The sequence below is a fragment of the Neoarius graeffei genome, chromosome 18, assembly GCF_027579695.1.
Source record: "Neoarius graeffei isolate fNeoGra1 chromosome 18, fNeoGra1.pri, whole genome shotgun sequence".
NCBI classification, from domain to species: Eukaryota; Metazoa; Chordata; class Actinopteri; order Siluriformes; family Ariidae; genus Neoarius; species Neoarius graeffei.
In genome coordinates, this window is record NC_083586.1 from 4920073 (window position 1) to 4941984 (window position 21912).

Sequence of the window (21912 nt, forward strand, 5' to 3'; positions counted from 1 at the left end):
GATCAGAAGTAATAAGCTATATCCAAGTTTGCAGTGTAGGGGTGAGTGAATATTAAAAATGTAATAGGGAAACCATGTGTTTGTGGGTGCGTGTGGGTGAGAGAGAGAGAGAGAGAGAGAGAGTGAGTGTGTGTGTGTAATGTGAATGGAATGTAGCCGTGCCCAAAAGGTGGATGGTCAGCACAGAAAGGGCATGCGAAATTGAACAAAGGAATCTGTAGTTCAAACTAGACTTGGCTCGACCTTTAACCCAAATTTTACTCAAATCCCAGTGTTGAGGAGTGAAGGACGATGGAGGGAGTTAAAAAGAGAGAGAGAGAATGCATGCACAAAATAACTAAATACAGATCGTAAATAAAGTAAATCAAACAACACGTGGTCTAAGACCGACTTTCATGTGAATCAAAATGTGTACATTTAAATCATAAATGAATTAAAATAAAGAACACTATTAACTAACTGCAAGTAAAAACTAACACATTTTGCCCAAATGCTAGCCTCACTTGGGTGATCGCTCTTGTTAGCGATTGAAGTGTGCCTTCTCCGAAGATTGCGTGGGATGCAGATCCAGGATGAAGACGGTTTTGTTCCTTACAGCTCATCAGCTGAAGATCCTTGGTGTCCTGTTGGCTGTCTGATAATCTAGAAGGAATCTTGTTTATAATTTGTCGACGCTGAAAAAGGGAAAAGGAATCCAGTCACCTTTTCTCTTTGAAACACTGCGTGGGCTGCAGTATCTAACCGGTTCAATTATTATTACAACTCTGCGAAGGTCAAATACATTGAACTTTGGCTAAAGTCCGGTATCAAAAGCTGGTAAGGACTTCCTGGTTTACCCACTTCCTGCTTCCTGAGTTGTTCGCGCCGAGTCCTTTTTTCCCGCGAGTGCCGGCGTTAATTACTAATCTTTTTTTAACTTTTTTTCTACAAATAAATTTCCAGTATCCTCTTCATTTTTATTGTACTGTCGCTTTCATTTTTGTACTTTTCACTTTCGCTTTCCTTTTTCCGGGTTTTTTTTCCCGTTTTTTTCTCTTTCTTTTTTTGGAAGAACACCGAGACCAGAAGTTTTCTTTTTCTCTCCTCCTGTGTAAAGACCACAAGCGGAGGCCATCCACATCTGATCTGCTTTAATATCTACAGATCTTCATTTAAGGTACGTGAATCTTTTCATCATGGCACACCTTCAGCCTGTTCAGTGTGCTGAGTGCAGGATGTCTAGTAATTCTTCCTCCGTCACTAGCGATAGCTTCATTAGCTTTACTTGTGATAAGTGCAGATTAGTTAGCTCTCTGACGGAGAAGATTACAGTGCTAGAAGTGTGTGTCCAGGGTTTAGAGCAGGTTAGTGAGCGTGAGAACAGTGTAGTTTCTGTTAGGGAAAGTCTGGATGCCCTAGGTGGAGTTAGCAATCCCCCAACTCCGGCATTAGAGCCCTTACAGTGGGGCGAATGGGTGACGGCTCGGCGGCATAAGCGTAGAGCCAAAGCTACCGCTGAGGCTCGCCCACTGGAGCACCACTCCTCTCCGCGTCACATGTCGAACAGGTTTGCTCTCCTTAGTGATGCACCCACTGAGAAACCTGAAAGAGCTCTGGTTATAGGGGACTCTATCATACAGCATGTGAAATTAGCTCAGCCTTTAGGGGCACCAGCAGCTTTAGTCAGATGTATACTGGGAGCCAGGGCACCGGACATAGCAGGTAATCTTAGGGTCCTAGGCAAGCACAGGTTCTCAACGATAGTTATCCATGCAGGAGCTAATGATATACACCTTTGTCAGTCTGAGGTTACTAAGAGTAACTTTGTAGAGGTGTTTAAATTAGCGAAGGCGATGTCCGATGCTGTAGTATGCTCTGGTCCCATCCCAATGCGGCGTGGCGATGTAGCTTACAGCAGGTTATGGTCGCTGAACTGCTGGCTGTCCAGGTGGTGCTCTGAAAACAGTGTGGGCTTTATAGATAATTGGGCTAATTTTGAGGGCACTGCTGGCCTGTTAGGGCGGGATGGTATCCATCCCACTCGGGAAGGTGCTGCTCTCATTTCCTGCAGCATAGGTGATAGTCTCAGAACAGGCCTAGTTAATTTCTGACAATCCAGAGCCAAGGCCAGGGATCGGATGAACAGGCTAAACTGACTGTCTGCTAGCTGCACAGAGTCGTCACTCAGGGCCCACTACATCGAGACTGTGTCTGTTCCCTGAGCTCAACAAAAAGGTAGAAATTTTCAGAGAGTTTGTTCCAGTAACCTAATCAATATAAAATTAGATCATACTGACTGTACAGCTGCTGCCAGCACCTTTGATCTAAAGGTGGGGTTATTAAATATTAGATCTCTTACCTCTAAAGCGCTAATGGTTAAGGAACTCATTACTGATCAGGAGTTTAATGTACTGTGTTTAACAGAAACATGGATTAAGCCAAATGAACATATAGTATTAAATGAAGCGAGTCCTCCTGGATACAGTTATATACACCAGCCTCGTCTAACTGGCAGAGGAGGAGGCGTCGCGGTAATTTATAATGATTATCTAGGTGTAACACAAAAACCTGGTTATAAATTTAATACATTTGAAGTTCTTCATACTCATATAATGTATGTAGCCTCGAAAAATAAGTCTACCCAGTTAATTCCATTGCTTATTATTTACAGGCCCCTGCGGCCATATTCTGAGTTTCTTTCTGAATTTGCAGATTTTATCTCAGATCTGGTTATTTCCTTAGACAAAGCTTTAGTTGTCGGAGATTTTAATATTCACTTCGATAACCCAGAAGACCCTTTAAAAACAGTGTTTGTGTCCATCTTAGACTCAGTTGGGATTAAGCAGAATGTCATAGGACCGACCCATAATGGTGGTCACACCCTTGATCTAATACTAACATTCAGATTAAACGTAGATAATACAGTCATACTTCCACAGTCTGAAGTTATCTCAGATCATTGTCTCATCTCATTCAAGACATGTCTGAGTAATAATATATGCACCTCACCACACTACTGTATTAAACGTACTTTCACGTCAACTACTGCACAGAGCTTTATAAATGATCTCCCAGAGCTGTCAACTTTGATTGGGTCACTGTCAGCCCCTGCAGAACTTGATCAGGCAACTGAATGCTTAGAGTCAACATTCCACCATACTTTAGATAATGTAGCTCCTCCAAAAAGGAAAATGGTCAGAGACAAAAAATTAGCACCCTGGTATAATGATGACACTCGCACATTAAAACAGACAACTTGAAAATTGGAACGTAAATGGTGTCAAACAAAATTGGTAGTGTTCAAATTAGCTTGGAAGGAGAGCTTCCTGAAGTATAGAAAAGCTCTTAGTGCTGCGAGATCAACATATTTCTCCTCCCTAATAGAAGATAACAAAAATAATCCTAGATTCCTATTTAATACTGTAGCAAAATTAACCAGGAATAAGTCCACTATCAAAACATGCGCACCTGCAGTATGTAGTAGCAACGACTTCATGAATTTTTTTAATGACAAAATTGAGAATATCCGACAAAAAATTCAAACTACTAATTTAAGGTTAGATAATGAAAGTGACCTTGTAGTTAACAATATAACTGTATCAGATCATCAGTTAGAATGTTTTACTCCCCTAAAAGAAACTGAATTACTTTCATTAATCTCTACATCAAAAGCCTCAACTTGCGTACTAGATCCCCTACCGACACATCTATTCAAACAGATAATGCCTGGAGTAATTGAACCGCTTCTAAAAATAATAAATTGTTCTCTTATGATTGGCTATGTACCCAAATCCTTTAAACTAGTAGTTATCAAACCCCTGATTAAAAAACCTGACCTTGATCCCTGTCAGCTGTCCAATTATTGGCCAATATCAAACCTCCCCTTTATCTCCAAGATCCTTGAAAAAGCTGTGGCACAGCAGTTATGCTCATATTTACATAGGAATAACATCCATGAAATGTATCAGTCAGGATTTAGACCTCATCATAGCACAGAGACAGCACTGGTTAAAGTAGTAAACGACCTACTGTTGGCATCTGATCAGGGCTGTGTCTCGCTACTTGTGTTGCTTGACCTTAGTGCAGCATTTGATACCATTGATCATTCCATTCTTCTGGATAGACTAGAAAATGTTGTGGGAGTTAAGGGAATGGCCCTCTCCTGGCTCAGGTCTTATCTAACTGATCGTTATCAGTATGTTGATATAAATGGTGATATTTCTAGATGTAGCGAGGTAAAGTTTAGTGTTCCACAAGGTTCTGTCTTGGGTCCACTGCTTTTTTCTCTATATATGTTACCTCTGGGTGATATTATTCGTAAACATTGTATTAGTTTCCACTGTTATGCTGATGACACACAGTTGTATGTCTCTGCAAAACCTGATGAGAGACACCAGCTTAATAGAATTGAGGAATGTGTTAAGGACATTAGACACTGGATGCTTATTAATTTCCTTCTGCTTAACTCTGACAAGACTGAAGTACTTGTGCTAGGACCACATACAGCTAGAAGTAAGTTTTCTGATTACACAGTGACTCTGGATGGCCTTTCTGTTTTTTCACGTGCAGCAGTAAAAGACCTCGGAGTGATTATTGACCCCAGTCTTTCATTTGAAACTCACATTGATAACATCACCCGGATAGCTTTCTTTCATCTCAGAAATATTGCAAAGATAAGAAATTTAATGTCATTGCATGATGCAGAAAAACTAGTCCATGCTTTCGTTACCTCCAGGTTGGATTATTGTAATGCCTTACTGTCTGGATGTTCCAATAAGTACATAAACAAGCTCCAGTTAGTTCAAAATGCAGCAGCAAGAGTCCTTATTAGAACTAGAAAATATGACCACATCATGCCTGTCTTATCCACACTGCATTGGCTCCCAATCAAATTTTGTATTGATTATAAAATACTACTATTGACCTTTAAAGCACTAAATGGTCTCACACCACAGTACCTGAGTGAACTTCTGCTCCTCTATGACCCGCCACGCCTACTTAGATCAAAAGGTGCAGGCTATCTGCTGGTACCTCGTATATTGAAGGCTACATCAGGGGGCAGAGCCTTTTCTTACAAAGCCCCACAGTTATGGAACAGCCTTCCAAGTAATGTTCGGAAATCAGACACAGTCTCAGCATTTAAGTCTAGGCTGAAAACATATCTGTTTAGTCAAGCCTTTTGTTAATGGTGTTTATGAGGTAAAGGAGTAGATCTGGAGGGTCCTCAGACATAGAGTGTTTTGGTAAACTGGGATGTATGGATGCTGTCAGTCCCCACTCGCTTGCTCACTTGAGTTTGTTGACGGTGTAGTGGCTGGCTGCTTTATGTCCCGGGGCTCCCTCATGCCTGTGTTACCTTCTGGCTCTCTCCTTTTAGTTATGCTGTGATAGTTAGTTGCCGGAGTCCCTGCTTGTACTCGGTGCAATATGTATACTGCTCCTACTTATTCAGGTGACATTGGGCATACCTAACAACCGGTGTTTTCTTTCCCTCCCCCCCACCCCAAATCTGTCCCTCTGAGTTACATGGAGTCAACAGGAAATCTTTTGGTGGAGAGGGTGGAGACCTTGACTGGCTATTGTAGCCTACAGGGAATCGGCCGTCAGACATTCTGTCGCATGTCCCAGACCCGGTGAAATGTAACTGAATTGTCTTGGCCAGCCTTAAGGGTCCCATCTGCATCTCATCATTGCTGAGGAGTGTGCTCCCATCACCCAATCAAGCATCCAGCCAGAGCAGGTCATGATATTTTTTTACCATATTAACATGCCATTGTTGTGTGTTATGCCTGATGTAAAGACTCTTGTCTCTGCGAGCCTACCACACAGATTTCATTATCATTATCTCTAGCCGCTTTATCCTTCTACAGGGTCGCAGGCAAGCTGGAGCCTATCCCAGCTGACTATGGGCGAAAGGCGGGGTACACCCTGGACAAGTCGCCAGGTCATCACAGGGCTGACATATAGACACAGACAACCATTCACACTCACATTCACACCTACGGTCAATTTAGAGTCACCAGTTAACCTAACCTGCATGTCTTTGGACTGTGGGGGAAACCGGAGCACCCGGAGGAAACCCACGCGGACACGGGGAGAACATGCAAACTCCACACAGAAAGGCCCTCGCCGGCCCCGGGGCTCGAACCCAGGACCTTCTTGCTGTGAGGTGACAGCGCTAACCACTACACCACCGTGCCGCCCCCACACAGATTTAATACTTGTCATTTTTAGGGCATACCTAACAACCTGTGTTTTCTTTCTCTCTCTCTTCCCCCCCAATCTGTCCCTCTGAGTTACATGTTTATCCTGGGATTGAGATGCTGGCCTCTTCTGCCCCTCGGACCTGCTTGATCCATCCTGGTGCCCTGTGTCTGGTCGGAGTTTTATCGCACCGCTCCTGTGAAGGACGGCCCCATGAGGACAGTTGAGAGTTATACCTGTTAAAACTGATAATATTATAGTCAGGCTGTCTGTTGTTGCCCAAATGAGGATGGGTTCCCTTTTGAGTCTGGTTCCTCTCGAGGTTTCTTCCTCATGTCGTCTGAGGGAGTTTTTCCTTGCCACCGTCACCACAGGCTTGCTCATTGGGGATAGATTAGGGATAAAATTAGCTCATGTTTTAAGTCGTTCAAATTCTGTAAAGCTGCTTTGCGACAATGTTTATTGTTAAAAGCGCTATACAAATAAACTTGATTTGATTTGATTTTGGTTCCTCGTTCTCTGTCCTTCTGTAGCGCCAATGCACAGTTTCTCTTTCACGTGTGGAATCCACCGCCAGAGAGGAAATCCACCGCCAGAGACACAGAGTTTCGGTTCCGCCACTGATTTAAAGCAGTTGTGACGTCACTGTATTTGGTATAGGTATCGTCTCTGTCCAATACCATTACAGGGATTCAGAAGAATGGGCAGAGATAGAACATGGTGTCAAGTACAGAGATTGGTGTGTTCAAACTGTACTGTGAAAGGGTTACTATGGTTATGGGCATGGTAGCCACCCCTACATCAGATGTTGGAAGAACAGCTGGATGCACTGGCACACATTTGGCCTGGTGTAGTGAAAACCTGGACCTTTACCCTTTCCCTCTGTACAGGTTTGAGCCCACAGTGTTAAAAAAATAGCTGTAACGCTGAACACCAGCTGCTGTGGTCAGATTCAAAGTACAGCCTTTGTTAGAGTTAACAAAAAGCCAGGCCCAGGATCTTAGATGGGGTAAGAGAGAGCTAAGCTGAGTAAGCCAAGCATGAATCCTGGAATCTTCTGCACTGTCCTGAGACTTCTTGTCCCATCATGACACCAAAAGGACTCATGAAAGCAAGAGCCTATAGAATGAAGATTTCACTCAAGGTCATGTGAGTTGCAACTCAAGTGACACAACAAAGACACATTCCCATACCGGGAGTCGAACCCAGGCAACCTGGGTGAAAACCAGGGATCCTGACCACTAGACCATATGGAACAGCCTTGACATGTAAAAGCCACCTTTGAAGTGCTTAGGCCATTGGTGAGAACTCAGGCATTTTCCAGAAAAGTAGCTGTTATTTTTTATTTTATTTAGTCAGGCTGGAAAAGATTACAAAACCATCTCTAAATAGTTTGGACTCCATCAATCCACAGTCAGACAAACTGTGTACAAATGGAGGAAATTCAAGACCATTGTTACTCTCCCCAGGAGTGGTCAAACAACAAAGATCATTCCAAGAGCAAGGTGTGTAATAGTCGGCTAGGTCACAAAGGACCCCAGGGTAACTCCTAAGCAACTGAAGGCCTCTCTCACATTGGCTAATATTCATGAGTCCACCATCAGGAGAACACTGAACAACAATGGTGTGCATAGCAGGGTTGCAAGGAGAAAGCCACTGATCTCCAAAAAGAACATCGATGCTCATCTGCAGTTTGCTAAAGATCACATGGACAAGCCAGAAGGCTATTGGAAAAATGTTCTGTGGACGGATGAGACCAATATAAAACTTTTTGGTTTAAATGAGAAGCGTTATGTTTGGAGAAAGGAAAACATTGCATTCCAGCCTAATAACCTTATCCCATCTGTGAAACATGGTGGTGGGAGTATCATGGTTCGGGCCTGTTTTGCTGCATCTGGGCCAGCACGGCTTGCCATCATCGAGGGAACAATGAATTCTGAATTATGCCAGCGACTTCTAAAGGAAAATGTCAGGACATCTGTCCATGAACTGAATCTCAAGAGAAGGTGGGTCATGCAGCAAGACCCTAAGCACACAAGTCGTTCTACCAAAGAATGGTTAAAGAATAAAGTTAATGTTTTGGAATGGCAAAGTCAAAGTCCTGACCTTAATCCAATGGAAATGTTGTGGAAGGACCTGAAGCGAGCAGTTCATGTGAGGAAACCCACCAACTTCCCAGAGTTGAAGCTGGTCTGTATGGAGGAATGGGCTAAAATTCCTCCAAGCCGGTGTGCAGGACTGGTCAACAGTTACCGGAAACATTTAGTTGCAGTTATTGCTGCACAAGGGGGTCACATCAGATACTGAAAGCAAAGGTTGACATACTTTTGCCACTGACAGATATCTAATATTGGATCATTTTCCTCAATAAATAAATGACCAAGTATAATACTTTTGTCTCATTTGTTTAACTGGGTTCTCTTTATCTACTTTTTGGACTTGTGTGAACATCTGATGATGTTTCACGTCATATTTATGCAGGAATATAGAAAATTCTAAAGGGTTCACAAAGTTCCAAGCACCACTGTAAGAGTGATGCAGAACTGAGTGAGATGTTATCTGTCAGAAAATTTTCCCTCTCTCAAAGGGTTGCTGGTCACAGCCCATGGTCAGACTCTGAGCAGAAGCTTTGAGCTTTGTGAGTGTGAACGAGTCTTGTACAAAGTGCTGTATGGGGTAAGAGAGAACCAAGCAGAAATGCGAGAAGCATCTGATCCGAGGTCACATGCACTATCCATCGTGCCCCAAGCTGACGTAAGGTTTCAAGCAGTGGTGATCCTTTCTCATTTTGCTATCCCTCACAAGCCATGCTAACAGTCGCAATCCATGGACAAACTCAGAGATGAAGAGTGACTCAGTGAAACTGAAAATTCAATGAATAACCCAGATTTCGACCAGGGTTACAGAGATGCCAGAACAGAATCCAATCGCTTCTCTGATTACAGCTCTCCAGAGTCTGAGTTATCTGTGTTCCCCTACCAGAAAATCAGCTGTTGGCTGAAGCATTTTGTGGTCAGCCAAGCATCTAACAGAGAATCTTCTAATTTGTAGTCAGCCCTGTTATCATTTACACCACTGACCCAAGCGGAGCCATGATAAGTGAGAGCCAAACTACGTACAAATTTCCATTTAGTCACTGTTCAATAGTCATCTCATCTCATTATCTCTAGCCGCTTTATCCTTCTACAGGGTCGCAGGCAAGCTGGAGCCTATCCCAGCTGACTACGGGCGAAAGGCGGGGTACACCCTGGACAAGTCGCCAGGTCATCACAGGGCTGACACATAGACACAGACAACCATTCACACTCACACCTACGGTCAATTTAGAGTCACCAGTTAACCTAACCTGCATGTCTTTGGACTGTGGGGGAAACCGGAGCACCCGGAGGAAACCCACGCGGACACGGGGAGAACATGCAAACTCCACACAGAAAGGCCCTCGCCGGACTCGGGGTTTGAACCCAGGACCTTCTTACTGTGAGGTGACAGCGCTAACCACTACACCACCATGCCACCCCTGTTCAATAGTGAGATGGAAAACACAATGCCGTGACCCAGCTTCAAACCAGAGTTGCTGCAATTATAACACAGAGTATTAACCACTATACTACTACAGCACTCTGCCTCCCAAGGGCAGAGTGTCTGAGCGCATTGCCACAAACTCAGTGGCTAGACATGGATTGGGCCATCCTGGCCCACTTTTGGCCTGGTGTTGTTAGGTTTATATAAGTAGAATTCTTGACCAAGAAAGCAGTAATTTATTAAAATGGTGACAAAATTAAGGATTAATTTCTATTCAGTTAAAATGATCTTCTGTCTCGGCTGGACATTGTTTAAGAACATATTCTTGATATGAGATGTTTTGCTTATGACTGTCTTTGTTTAGGTTTGTTCTTATTTTTTGTTTACTTTCTGATAACATATCTTTGTTGAAAAATTCCGTATGTACTTAAGCAATGACCTTTAAAATCTGTCTGTACTTTGCTATCATGTCATATGATCAGAAATATGTGATTATGTTATGATTTACACACACACACACACACACACACACACACACACACACACACAAATAGACACAGATATCAAAATGATGTCACTTACTCACACCCTCCCATAGACACACACACACACACACACCCCTCTCTGAGGTCACATACAAACACACACGCACATTCGACAAACACAATAGCCGTTTAGAGAAATTATAATTTGTTATAAAAGGTGTTTGTAATATTTCATCTTTGGTGAGAAAACTGTGAATAAACAACAGTGAAACCGATCTCTGGTTCTCTGTTTTTTTGCGGTGTTCCATCCCAAAATTCTGCAGGTGGTACGAGGGCGGGGGTCCCGAGAAGTAAGTTGACCATTTCTGACTGGGTTAACCCTAACAATTTGGTGGCCTGTACAGGGATATTTCCAATCAGGTAAGGGGTCTCTTTTAATTGATTAGTTTGATTGGTTGGACTTCTGCCTGGTTGGAGGTATCAGAAAAAAACCCAGTTGTTTATTATTTTGGTTATGTTATTGGTAATCCTCATGTAGAGGCACGGGACGTTTTTATTTTGGTGAACCTCGTGGACTTTTGTTTACGGGATGTTTTTTATTTTGGGGATCCTCGTAGACTTTTGTTTATGGGATGTTTTTTGGTGAACCTCATGGAAGAGCCACGGGAAGATTGGTTAAACCTCGTGTAAAAGCATGGGAAGGTGATCCTCGTGAAGTGAAGGAGCTGTCACGGGAAGAGCGCTCTTTTTATGTTAAACCCATAATAATTACCCTAATTAATCTCGGGACTGATTCCTTCGTGCCACCATGGGGGGAAAATTGTATTGTATTAAGGTTCCTGGACCCCAAGAGAAAAAAAACCACGGGATTGGATGAATTGCTGTGGTTTAGCATTCTACACAAATTCTAGACAATTTGGCCAGCTCAGTTTTGATTTATCCTCATTCAGGTATTTGCAATCTCTAGGAGCTGTGTAATGTATCTTTAATTGTTAGAGCATTTATATAAACTATTACTGGATATGCACAAAATAATGAAACAACAAATCAGTACTCTGGACATGAACAGTGTGTTCTTGGTGTGCATAAATGTCAAACCTTTGGTCAATCAAACCTGTATAACCAACTTCCAAAATCCTTATTTCCTTTATAAGATCCTTATGGGATGCAAATTAAAATGATTTACCTAAAATTTGAATGATAAGTAACAATTATATATCCCAGGTACTTTTTATTCAATATTAATAACAATAAACTTTAAGAATGAATACAAAGCTTCAATGTTTGACAAAAAAAACACAAAGTGTAAATGTTATGTGCTCTTTTATCATCGTGGGAATTGGTTATAGCTCTAAATAAATATTGAAGGTTTTTTTTGTTAAAAAGAATCCGTATAACTTTATTTGTACGCCCATATACTATGTTTATTGAATTAAATCCGTATAAAATATGGACATTCTGTATATTGTGCATTTTAATCTCAATGAAAGCTTCACTGATTCTTTAGAACGAACTCGCATGCATGTGAATCAATTTACTTGATTCTTGACTCAGAAACTACAGAAACCTTATCTGTATTCCTGTTTTCAAATTGTAAACAATAATCACACTTTCATGCTGCATGAAATTAAAGTATGAACTTTCCTCAAACCATTATGTGTGCATGAACTCAACAAATGCAGTCCATGCTTCTGTATCGATTCGCTCGATCGAGTCATTTTTATGTTTCGTCCCGACAAAGATCCGAATTGTTTGTGAATCTCATCACTGTTAAGGCCAATTTATGCTGATGTAACGGGACTGTGCGTTGCGTTGTGTTCTGTCTGGTAGTGGCTGTGCTGTGAACTAGGCAGGGAATGGCCGGACACTGATTCTCTCACTGGTTGCTTTATTTAGCGTAAAGCAATATCTGTACGTAGCAAAACAAAAGAAAAGAAAAGGCTGACATGCAATCTTCATACGGGAGTAGCCTTTCCTCAGCACAGCAATCACAGACTGAGCAACAGTATATTTCACTGGCTTGTACACGCTAAGTCTGTAGGCAAATACAGACGGAAACTTCACTCAACATACAGTATAAGAGTGCTGCTATACGCTAAACATCGTCAACAAAAGTAAACATTAAGTAAAATGAACATACACTGAGTTCAACATACCTGTACGTAGCAAAACAAAAGAAAAGAAAAGGCTGACATGCAATCTTCATACGGGAGTAGCCTGCAGCAGAGAAAAACTTTCTGAAAACCATCTTACAAAATAAAAGAAACACAAACTCACATCGTATGTATACTAAGCTGCATGTCCACTATCATTATCTACATGTTAATCTTGACCTTATAAACGATCTGTAAGAGTTTAACACTAAGAATATGTACTTTTATGATTCATCAACGAAACAAGCATACCTTTCCTCAGCACAGCAATCACAGACTGAGGAAAAACCATGGGAACAAGAAAACGGAAATAATTTCCTTAAAGGGGCAGTACAGGTTCACATTCTCAGTGTATTCATTTAGACAACATTAAAGAGACAAATCAGGAATTGGTGAAGTTTCAAAATAAAAAAAAATAAGCAAGGGAAAGAAAACTTATTATTTACACCATTACATACACCCCTCCTGAAATTCACCAATATCCTGATAGACAATCTGGGTAGTATCTAATACTGGTATCTGGCTCAAGATCAAATTAGACCTAGTCCACTAATCATCCCCAAAAGGTTACCTCAAACTCAAGGTTAAGAGAAAAATAAGAGGTTGATCAAGTCTCTTAATTCCCTTTGATACTGTCAATATGATGCCTGTTACATCATACAATACTTGGCCTTATACCCATTAATTACTATTCATGTGAAAAACAAACCAAAAGTACTTCGTAAAAGTCTGTATCAAACAAAAACTTGGTTAATCTCTAAACCATTAAACTTTCAGGAATGGCCTTTGAACCATAGATTCAATTAGTCTATTCACTGATCTCACTAATCTACCTGCACGGGTCCTAACACTACTACTGGGATCCGTACATGTATCTGGTAGATCAAGAGGAGGTACATCAGTATGTGTCGAGTGTGGTGTATCTGCAAGTGATGCGACTGATGTGTGTGAGTGTTCAGCACTGGCTCTAATTGGACTGCCTACTGAACTAAGCTCATGCAATGTCTCAGAGCTAGGTGAATGATGCACGACTGAGCCATCAAGTGGAGAACTAGAGGACTCCGCCAACAGGTCACTTGTGTCGTTTTCCTGAGCTACTTGGATGGCAGACATATCCTCATCATTGTCACAATCTTCATCAGACTCATTGCTGATCAAAGACTGATCATGATCTTGTGCACTCTCATCCAGATTACTCTCAGGGAGAGGCAAAAAATTGACCTCTAGTAACAAGTTCCGGTGGACGGTTCTTGTATGCCCTGTGACATCCTTTATTTTATAGACATGAAGAGTAGGATTGGCTTCAATGACTGTGTAGACCCCATCCTCCCATTTGTCTGCCAACTTTCTTTTCCCCCTTTCTCCTTTATTTGCCACTAGGACACGATCTCCCACAGCCAAGTGAGTACCTTTGACACGCTTGTTGTACTGTCTAGTCTGGTGCTGTTGCTCAGCGGTGGAGTGTTTCTGTGCAATCTCCATGGCATTTTTCAAGCAAGTGAGCAGAGACTTTGCATATGTATCATAATCAGCCACCCCTTGGTCATTCATGACTGGCTTGAACATGATGTCCACTGGCAGTCTAGGAACCCGCCCAAACATCAAAAAGAAAGGGGCGTAGCCAGTTGTTTCATGGACTGTAGCATTATATGCCAATGTCAGTGTCTGAATTTGCTGGGGCCAATGATGTTTTGCTTTAAGGGGCAGAGTACGAAGCATACTACCTAGGGTACGGTTAAATCGCTCGGTAGCACCGTTCCCCATTGGGTGATAAGCTGTCGTGTGAGACTTTGCAACACCAGCCAGACGGAGGAGTTCCGCTATCAGATTGCTCTCAAAATTTGTGCCCTGATCAGAATGTATTCTCTCGGGGAACCCATAAACACAAAATACATTGTCCCAGAGTTTCTTGGCCACTTGTTTGGCTGTCTGATTGGCGCAGGGAAAGGCATGGGCAAGCTTTGTAAAGTGATCTGTTACCACAAGAACGTCCACTGAACGCTGCTTACAATCCTCTGCTGACCAAAAATCCATACATACAAGTTCCATCGGATACGAGCTCTTGATACTCTCCAAAGGGGCACGAGCAGCAGGATCTGGCGACTTCGCGACAACACATCTCTGGCAACATCGGACATATTCTCTGATGTCGCTCTCCATGTTAGGCCAGTAGAAGCGCTGTCTCGCGAGTGACAGAGTTCGGTCCTGTCCCTGATGTCCAGCAAGATCATGAAGGCCCTTTAATGCCTTATCCTTGAAGCTCTCAGGCAACACATATTGAAATCTTTTCTGCTTGGACACAGAGTCTTTTAGCACCCTGTACAAAACATTGTCTCGGATGTCCAGTTTGTCAAACTGCTTAAACAGCCTAAGGACTTTGGAGTGAACGCCATGCCTTTCTCGCCTACTTGGGCGCTTTCTTGCAGTGACAAAAGGCAGTACTTTTGAAATGTATGGGTCTTGCTCCTGGCTCAGCTGAAGCTCTTGAGCAGAGATCATGGGCAGTGCATCTTGACAACTTGTCAGCTGTTGCAGGTGTTGAGTTACACACATTGCCCGAGACTCTGCAGCGTCAATCGAATCACAATGGGCCTGACAGAGAGCTCTCATTTCAGCAGCACCACACACAAACTTGGACGGACGACTGTTGACTGACTCAAGGATCTGAGACTGAGAGCTGACTCTAAAAGCATCCTGTATAGACTCCTCTCCCACCTCATTAGCCTCCTGACTAAGACACTCATAGGACTCCGTTAACAATCTTTGGCTAATTGGCCTGGTGAACACATCTCTGCTTAATGCATCGGCTACCACATTTCTTTGGCCAGGGAGGTGTTTGAGGTCAAAGGAGTAGGAGGCAAGTTTGGACACCCACCGAAGCTCACAGGCGTCCAGTTTGGGCTTTGTCAGAAGGTAAGTAAGTGGGTTATTGTCCGTCCAGACTGTGAAGCTATGTCCCTTCAACCAGTGGCTGAACTTCTCACACACACTCCATTTCAGGGCCATAAACTCCAGTCTATAAGCAGGATATTTCCTTTGTGATGCACTAAGGGTCTTACTTGCAAAAGCAATCGGCCTGGCTTTCGATTCTCCCTCAGACACTTGAGAAAGGACCGCTCCTAGTCCATCCAATGAAGCGTCAATTGAGAGGATAAAAGGCCGCTCAAAGTCTGGGTGAGCAAGGACTACGCAATCGAGCAGCATGGCTTTCAGCTTATTAAAGGCGTCATTACACTCCTCTGTCCAGTCTGCTGGAGTAAGTTTGCGATACACCCCCTGGAATTTCTTGTCTTTAGTCAAGCGTCCTCTCCTTTTCTGTCCTGCGGTAAGAGCAAACAAAGGCTTTGCGGTTGCAGAACAGTTAGGAATGAAATGTTGGTAGTAAAATACCATTCCAAGAAAAGACTTAATCTTCCGCACTGAGGGTGTACACCCATCATGCTCCATGAGACTCTGTACAGGCATGTTGCTAATGACCTCCACCTTTGCTTGGTCCACAGATACGCCCTCCACATTAATAACATGCCCTAAGAACCTCACTTCCTTCTGCAATAGATGGCATTTCCTTGGGGCCAATTTTAGGTTGTTCTCTCTCAGTCTCTCAAACACTGTGCGCAATCTGGACAAAGCCTCACTCTCTGAGGGTGCAAAGACTAAAAGATCATCGAGGTAGCACAACAGCTTAGAGAAATTCAGATCCCCAAAGATTCCCATCATCATCCTCATAAAGGAAGCAGGGCTGTTACATAGTCCTTGTGGCATGCGATTATATTCGTGTAATCCAAGAGGTGTTGTAAATGCCGTGTATTTTTTGTCATCCTCATGCATAGGGATATTATAAAACCCTGAAGTGAGATCCATTGTACTAAAGAAGCAGTTGCCACCCAAAGCAGCCAGACAATCTGATTGGTGTGGCAACGGGTGAGCATCCTTCAGAGTTCGTGCATTCAACCATCTGAAATCGACACATATTCGTAGACCCCCATCCTTTTTCCACACCATTACCAGAGGCGATGCATATTCACTTGTGGACTTCCGAATGATTCCTCTTTCTTCCATTTCTGTAAGCACTTGCCTCAGCTTCTGATAATGTGCGGGAGGCACTCTCCGGTATGGTAAGCGAAATGGTCGGTCATCAGTCAGACGAATGCGGTGAGTGAACTCCTTAACTTCACCACAGTCCAATGGATGTTTTGAAAAAATGTCCTGGAACTCTGCAAGTAACTGATCAAGCTCATTCTTGCAACTTTCACTTATGTGAGAGGAGTCGATCTTGATGTCAGCCAAGCCTAACTCTGCCAGCGCAGCTGCATGTTGGGAGCCAGAACATGAACCGTGAGAAGGGTCTGGCTGTTGTTTCTCTGAGACGACATGTAAGCCCTGAAAGACATCAAAATCCTCTAATGCCAAACATGGATACACGTCGGCCATCTTGCAATTTCTTTTCAATGTGATAGGTTTCTCTGAAGGGTTCACGACGGTCATGGGCACCCACCTGTCACCCCATAGAGGTGTGACGAGACGGCCAACAAGGACACCCCGTGGCTGAGCTTTGGATCCAGTCGGCTCCACCATAACTGTGCTACCTGGTGACATCGGCACATTGGGAGGAAGTCTGCCCCAGACAAGGTGTTCATGTCTGGGCAAGAGAGTGACTGCTTGGGTAAGCTTAACCGTTCCAACCTTCTCAGGAATCTCTTGCCCCTTCCACTGCTCAACACTGGTAAACATTGACAAAAAGTGGTCAATGTCAGGATTAGACTGATGTTTGTAACTGGACACAATGTCCCAATATTTACTGTCACTTTTTAAATCATGCATCAGGTGTTTGATGACATTTGACCCAATTATGAGGTCATCTGGCTGAGATGGGACAACTAAAGTGGGTACGATGCAGCATGTGCCATAAATCTGGATCTTTAACTCATAAAGCCCTTCTGGTTGAGTTTGCCGACCCCCACAACCTATTAGCACAATGTTCTCCTCCGGATGCTGCTTTTCAGGCAAGACACCAGCGCATCTAAGCTTCTCCACTGCCGGTCCACTGATGGTACACGCCATGGAGCCTGAGTCTAGCATGCCTTCAAGTTGGACTTGGTGGTTGATAACAACAGGAATATAGAAAAGCTCACTGAATGCCTGGATCTTCTGGCTAGATTGGATGATGACCTTTGACCCCTTAGTTGCATTAGCCATACTCTCTTCAAACACACTAATCAAGTCAGAATCTTCATTGAGGGATTCAGTCTTTTCACCCACACCACCCCCCTCAAGGTGTGGGCTCAGTAGTTTAACTTTTGGTTCTGCCCCTCTGCCCTGCCACTAGGCGCACTAGGTGGAGCACGCTGCTGGCTAAAGCGCTGAGTACAATCCTTCTTCCAATGTCCAGGTGCAAGGCACTTCAGACACCTATTCTCCCGTCTGCAGTGTGACACTGTGGAGTGATCGAGTTTGCTACAGACTCTGCAAGGCCTACGGAAAGCTACAGGCGCAGCAGCCTGGTTGCTGACATTGACAGGTATCTGACTTTGCTGCATCACTAACCTATCCAGCAATCCCACCAAGCTTTTCATGTAGTCGTTGTCGGCACTAACTGCAGAAGACACTGGAGACTGCATTGAAGATGTAGGAGGTCTTGGCTCGGGCTCACTGTCAACAAAGGGTGCCTGGCACTGCGAATGGGCCTTGCACTTCACTGTATCTGGCTGAGCTGACTTAACAGAAGCACGACTCTTCTTGTCCTGCATATGCTCATCAAGCCGTTCCTGAATTTCACTGGCTAGCCATTTGTCTGCAGACTTAAACTTGAAGACATTTGCAAGTGACTGGTCAGGGCAGTGCTTAGTGAACATCATGCTGACCTCATGGTTCGGGTCTTCAATGCTACGCCCTTGCCTTTTCAGACACTCGATTGCAATATCCATTGTCTTGTTAAGCCTGATCCAATACTCCATGGTGTCCTCGTCTGGTTTTGGAAGGGTATTATAAAAATCAGCTAATGGCATGTTCGAGTATGTGTGCACACTAAAATGCTGTTTCAATATGTCAAAGATCACTGTGGGATTCTGTGTATGATCAACAGATGCGTTGCGCAACTTTATCTTCACCACATCCCCCGCTTTGCCCATAAGCTTAGCCAGAATTTCTTGTGAATGCTCATGAACTGGGATAGCCCGTTTCTTCAAGTACATGGTCATAAGAGTCTCCCACTCATGAACTGTGAACTTGTCTGAGGCATCGCCCCTAAAGATAGGGGGCTCCCTTGCATCAGAATGCATGACCAACTTAACATTGGACAGTGTCACTTCTGAGGGCTGTTCAGGACTGTGTGCGCTCCTATCAGGCTGTAGCTGTGCTGCGATGGACTGGCCTAATTTCTCAGCTATCTCTGTGATGAGTGCACCTATGTCTGTGTTCTGATCTTGTCTTGACATGGGACGTTCTACATATCTTGTGGAGGTAAGTACAGGTTCAGCTAATGGTCTCTTTCCTGGCCCTGGTGTACTGGTTTCAAAAGGATACTGAAAATATCCCCTCCCCACAACTATCTGGCTCTGAAAGTCATCATCTTTGCCTTTCTCTTCCCCAACAGTAAATGTCACTCCCTCTGCCATTATCCCAGCGATCAAGTTACACAGACAAGAAAAAAAAGAAGAGAAAAAAAAGCTATATGCAAAATTCCTTAAAGATATCAAATGCACAAAACACCATATGTAATGGAAATCTCAAAAGATACAACTCAGCATATATTCAAACACCTTAACAGATCGGCTATGCAGCCTGTCTTGTCCAACATTTAAACTGTTTTTTTTTTTTTTCTTTCACCCAAAGCAAAATTAACCAAAGTCTTTACTGTGTGCACGCATCAAACTCAGTCCACGGCGATGCACAAAACTCAAAAATATGCTGATTGATAAAAGTCACTCTGTCCAAAAAAAAATACCTCAATGCCACGCAAGGAGAAAACCCTGCGCAGCTTTCCCACGGTGAACGAACTGACGTCGATCTGAAGGCGATCCTGAAGGTCACGGCACCATTGTAACGGGACTGTGCGTTGCGTTGTGTTCTGTCTGGTAGTGGCTGTGCTGTGAACTAGGCAGGGAATGGCCGGACACTGATTCTCTCACTGGTTGCTTTATTTAGCGTAAAGCAATATCTGTACGTAGCAAAACAAAAGAAAAGAAAAGGCTGACATGCAATCTTCATACGGGAGTAGCCTTTCCTCAGCACAGCAATCACAGACTGAGCAACAGTATATTTCACTGGCTTGTACACGCTAAGTCTGTAGGCAAATACAGACGGAAACTTCACTCAACATACAGTATAAGAGTGCTGCTATACGCTAAACATCGTCAACAAAAGTAAACATTAAGTAAAATGAACATACACTGAGTTCAACATACCTGTACGTAGCAAAACAAAAGAAAAGAAAAGGCTGACATGCAATCTTCATACGGGAGTAGCCTGCAGCAGAGAAAAACTTTCTGAAAACCATCTTACAAAATAAAAGAAACACAAACTCACATCGTATGTATACTAAGCTGCATGTCCACTATCATTATCTACATGTTAATCTTGACCTTATAAACGATCTGTAAGAGTTTAACACTAAGAATATGTACTTTTATGATTCATCAACGAAACAAGCATACCTTTCCTCAGCACAGCAATCACAGACTGAGGAAAAACCATGGGAACAAGAAAACGGAAATAATTTCCTTAAAGGGGCAGTACAGGTTCACATTCTCAGTGTATTCATTTAGACAACATTAAAGAGACAAATCAGGAATTGGTGAAGTTTCAAAATAAAAAAAAATAAGCAAGGGAAAGAAAACTTATTATTTACACCGTTACACTGACAACCCAGTCCTTGCAGATAGCATCGCAGACAGTGTCTGCGTAGCCCCCCCACCTTCGCAGACGCTCTGCGCGCACCTCCCAAAAATTGTGACCACCGCAGAAGCCTCGCAGACAGCGCCGCAGACAAGAGGGCTCTGATTGGTCCACTCTACATCCGCTGTACACACACTTCCGCTTCCCTACTTTCCTGGTTTGGTTTGTTTTCATGACTGGCATTTTTAAAAACACGAGTGAAGATGGAGCAGCATGAAGAGGGGTTGATTGAGGAAGTACGTACATCTATACAACTCCAGTTCTAGTCATTATAAAAAAAAAAAGTTCTAGTCATTATAAGTAACCGGAGGATAAACACTCCACTAACCACACCCACCAACTACTCCTAGCGACTTTGTGCCCCCTTGCGTTGTGCTGGTGAATAACATCGTGCACGCCTATATCTCCCGCTCAACGATAAATTACAACTGTCTGTGAAAAGCTGTCTGCGAAAGCCTTGTCGCAAGAGCAGGCAGAGGCCTTTAGAGATCCTCTTCCGTTAACACAGAATGGAATCATCAGAGGAAAAATCTGCTTCTTAATCAATTAGTTTCAGCATTTGGTGAGTAGATCATTTGTATTTTATATTCTTTGTGTGTTGATAGTCCGAAACTTGTAACTGGAAAGTCACGAGTGGTCCGCGAGCACTCTACAAGACTATTAATGTTTTAATAATTAATAGTGCAGCTATTAATGCAGTTTCATGTCTAGATCTTATAAATGATGGATACGAAGTAGTTAAAACTAAGACCAGAAGTATGTGACGGCAAAATTGTGATGAACTCCAGTTCCTATAATGCTTGTGAGTTAGGCATGTGCACTAGATGGGAGAGAAGCAGGAAATGTTTTGTATGCCTGGACACAAGTTTATTCAACACGCCTCATGTGTTCATCACATAGAATAGAACAGATATGGAAAAGGTGTAATAAAAGGCATCAAATATATTTACCCTACTTGTGACTGGAAAAGTTTAACAATGACCTAATGTTGATCTAAAACCATTTTAAAACTGATCGTGTAGTGGTATTTTTATTAATCATATGTAATTCTAATCTTTAAATATCCTATATACTCCTGTTTCTGACACGTTTTAGCGAAATGTGGACTTGTCTTGTATGGGAAACATGAAATTCGATCAACAGCAAGCTGTTGACAATTGGACAATTGACATTGTCATGGACAATGAAAATGCCTGAGTTCTCACCAATGGCCTAAGCACTTCAAAGGCAGCCTTTACACATGAAGGCTGTCCCATATGGTCTAGTGGTCAGGATTCCTGGTTTTCACCCAGGAGGCCTGGGTTCGACTCCTGGTATGGGAATGTGTCTTTGTTGTGTCACTCTAGTTGCAAGTCACATGACCTTGAGTGAAATCTTCATTCTATAGGCTCTTGCTTTCATGAGTCGTTTTGGTGTCATGATGGGACAAGGAGTCTCATGACAGTGCAGAAGATTCCAGGATTAACTCTTGGCTTACTCAGCTTAGCTCTCTCTTACCCCATCTAAGATCCTGGGCCTGGCTTTTTGTTAACTCCAACAAAGGCTGTACTCTGAATCTGACCACAGCAGCTAGTGTTCAGTGTTACAGCTATTTTTTAACACCGTGGGCTCAAACCTGTACAGAGGGAAAGAGTAAGGGTCCAGGTTTTCACTACACCAGGCGAAATGTGTGCCAG

The 21912-nt window shown here is 43.1% G+C and overlaps 2 non-coding genes across 2 annotated transcripts; one reads left to right on the forward strand and one right to left on the reverse strand.

Moving 5' to 3' along the window:
• Positions 1 to 7367: 7367 nt before the first annotated feature.
• On the reverse strand, positions 7368 to 7439 carry trnae-uuc (transfer RNA glutamic acid (anticodon UUC)). Its single transcript has one exon. It is a non-coding gene; the product is annotated as a tRNA-Glu (tRNA).
• A 14047-nt stretch (positions 7440 to 21486) lies between these two features.
• On the forward strand, positions 21487 to 21558 carry trnae-uuc (transfer RNA glutamic acid (anticodon UUC)). The gene has a single exon. It is a non-coding gene; the product is annotated as a tRNA-Glu (tRNA).
• Positions 21559 to 21912: the final 354 nt, after the last annotated feature.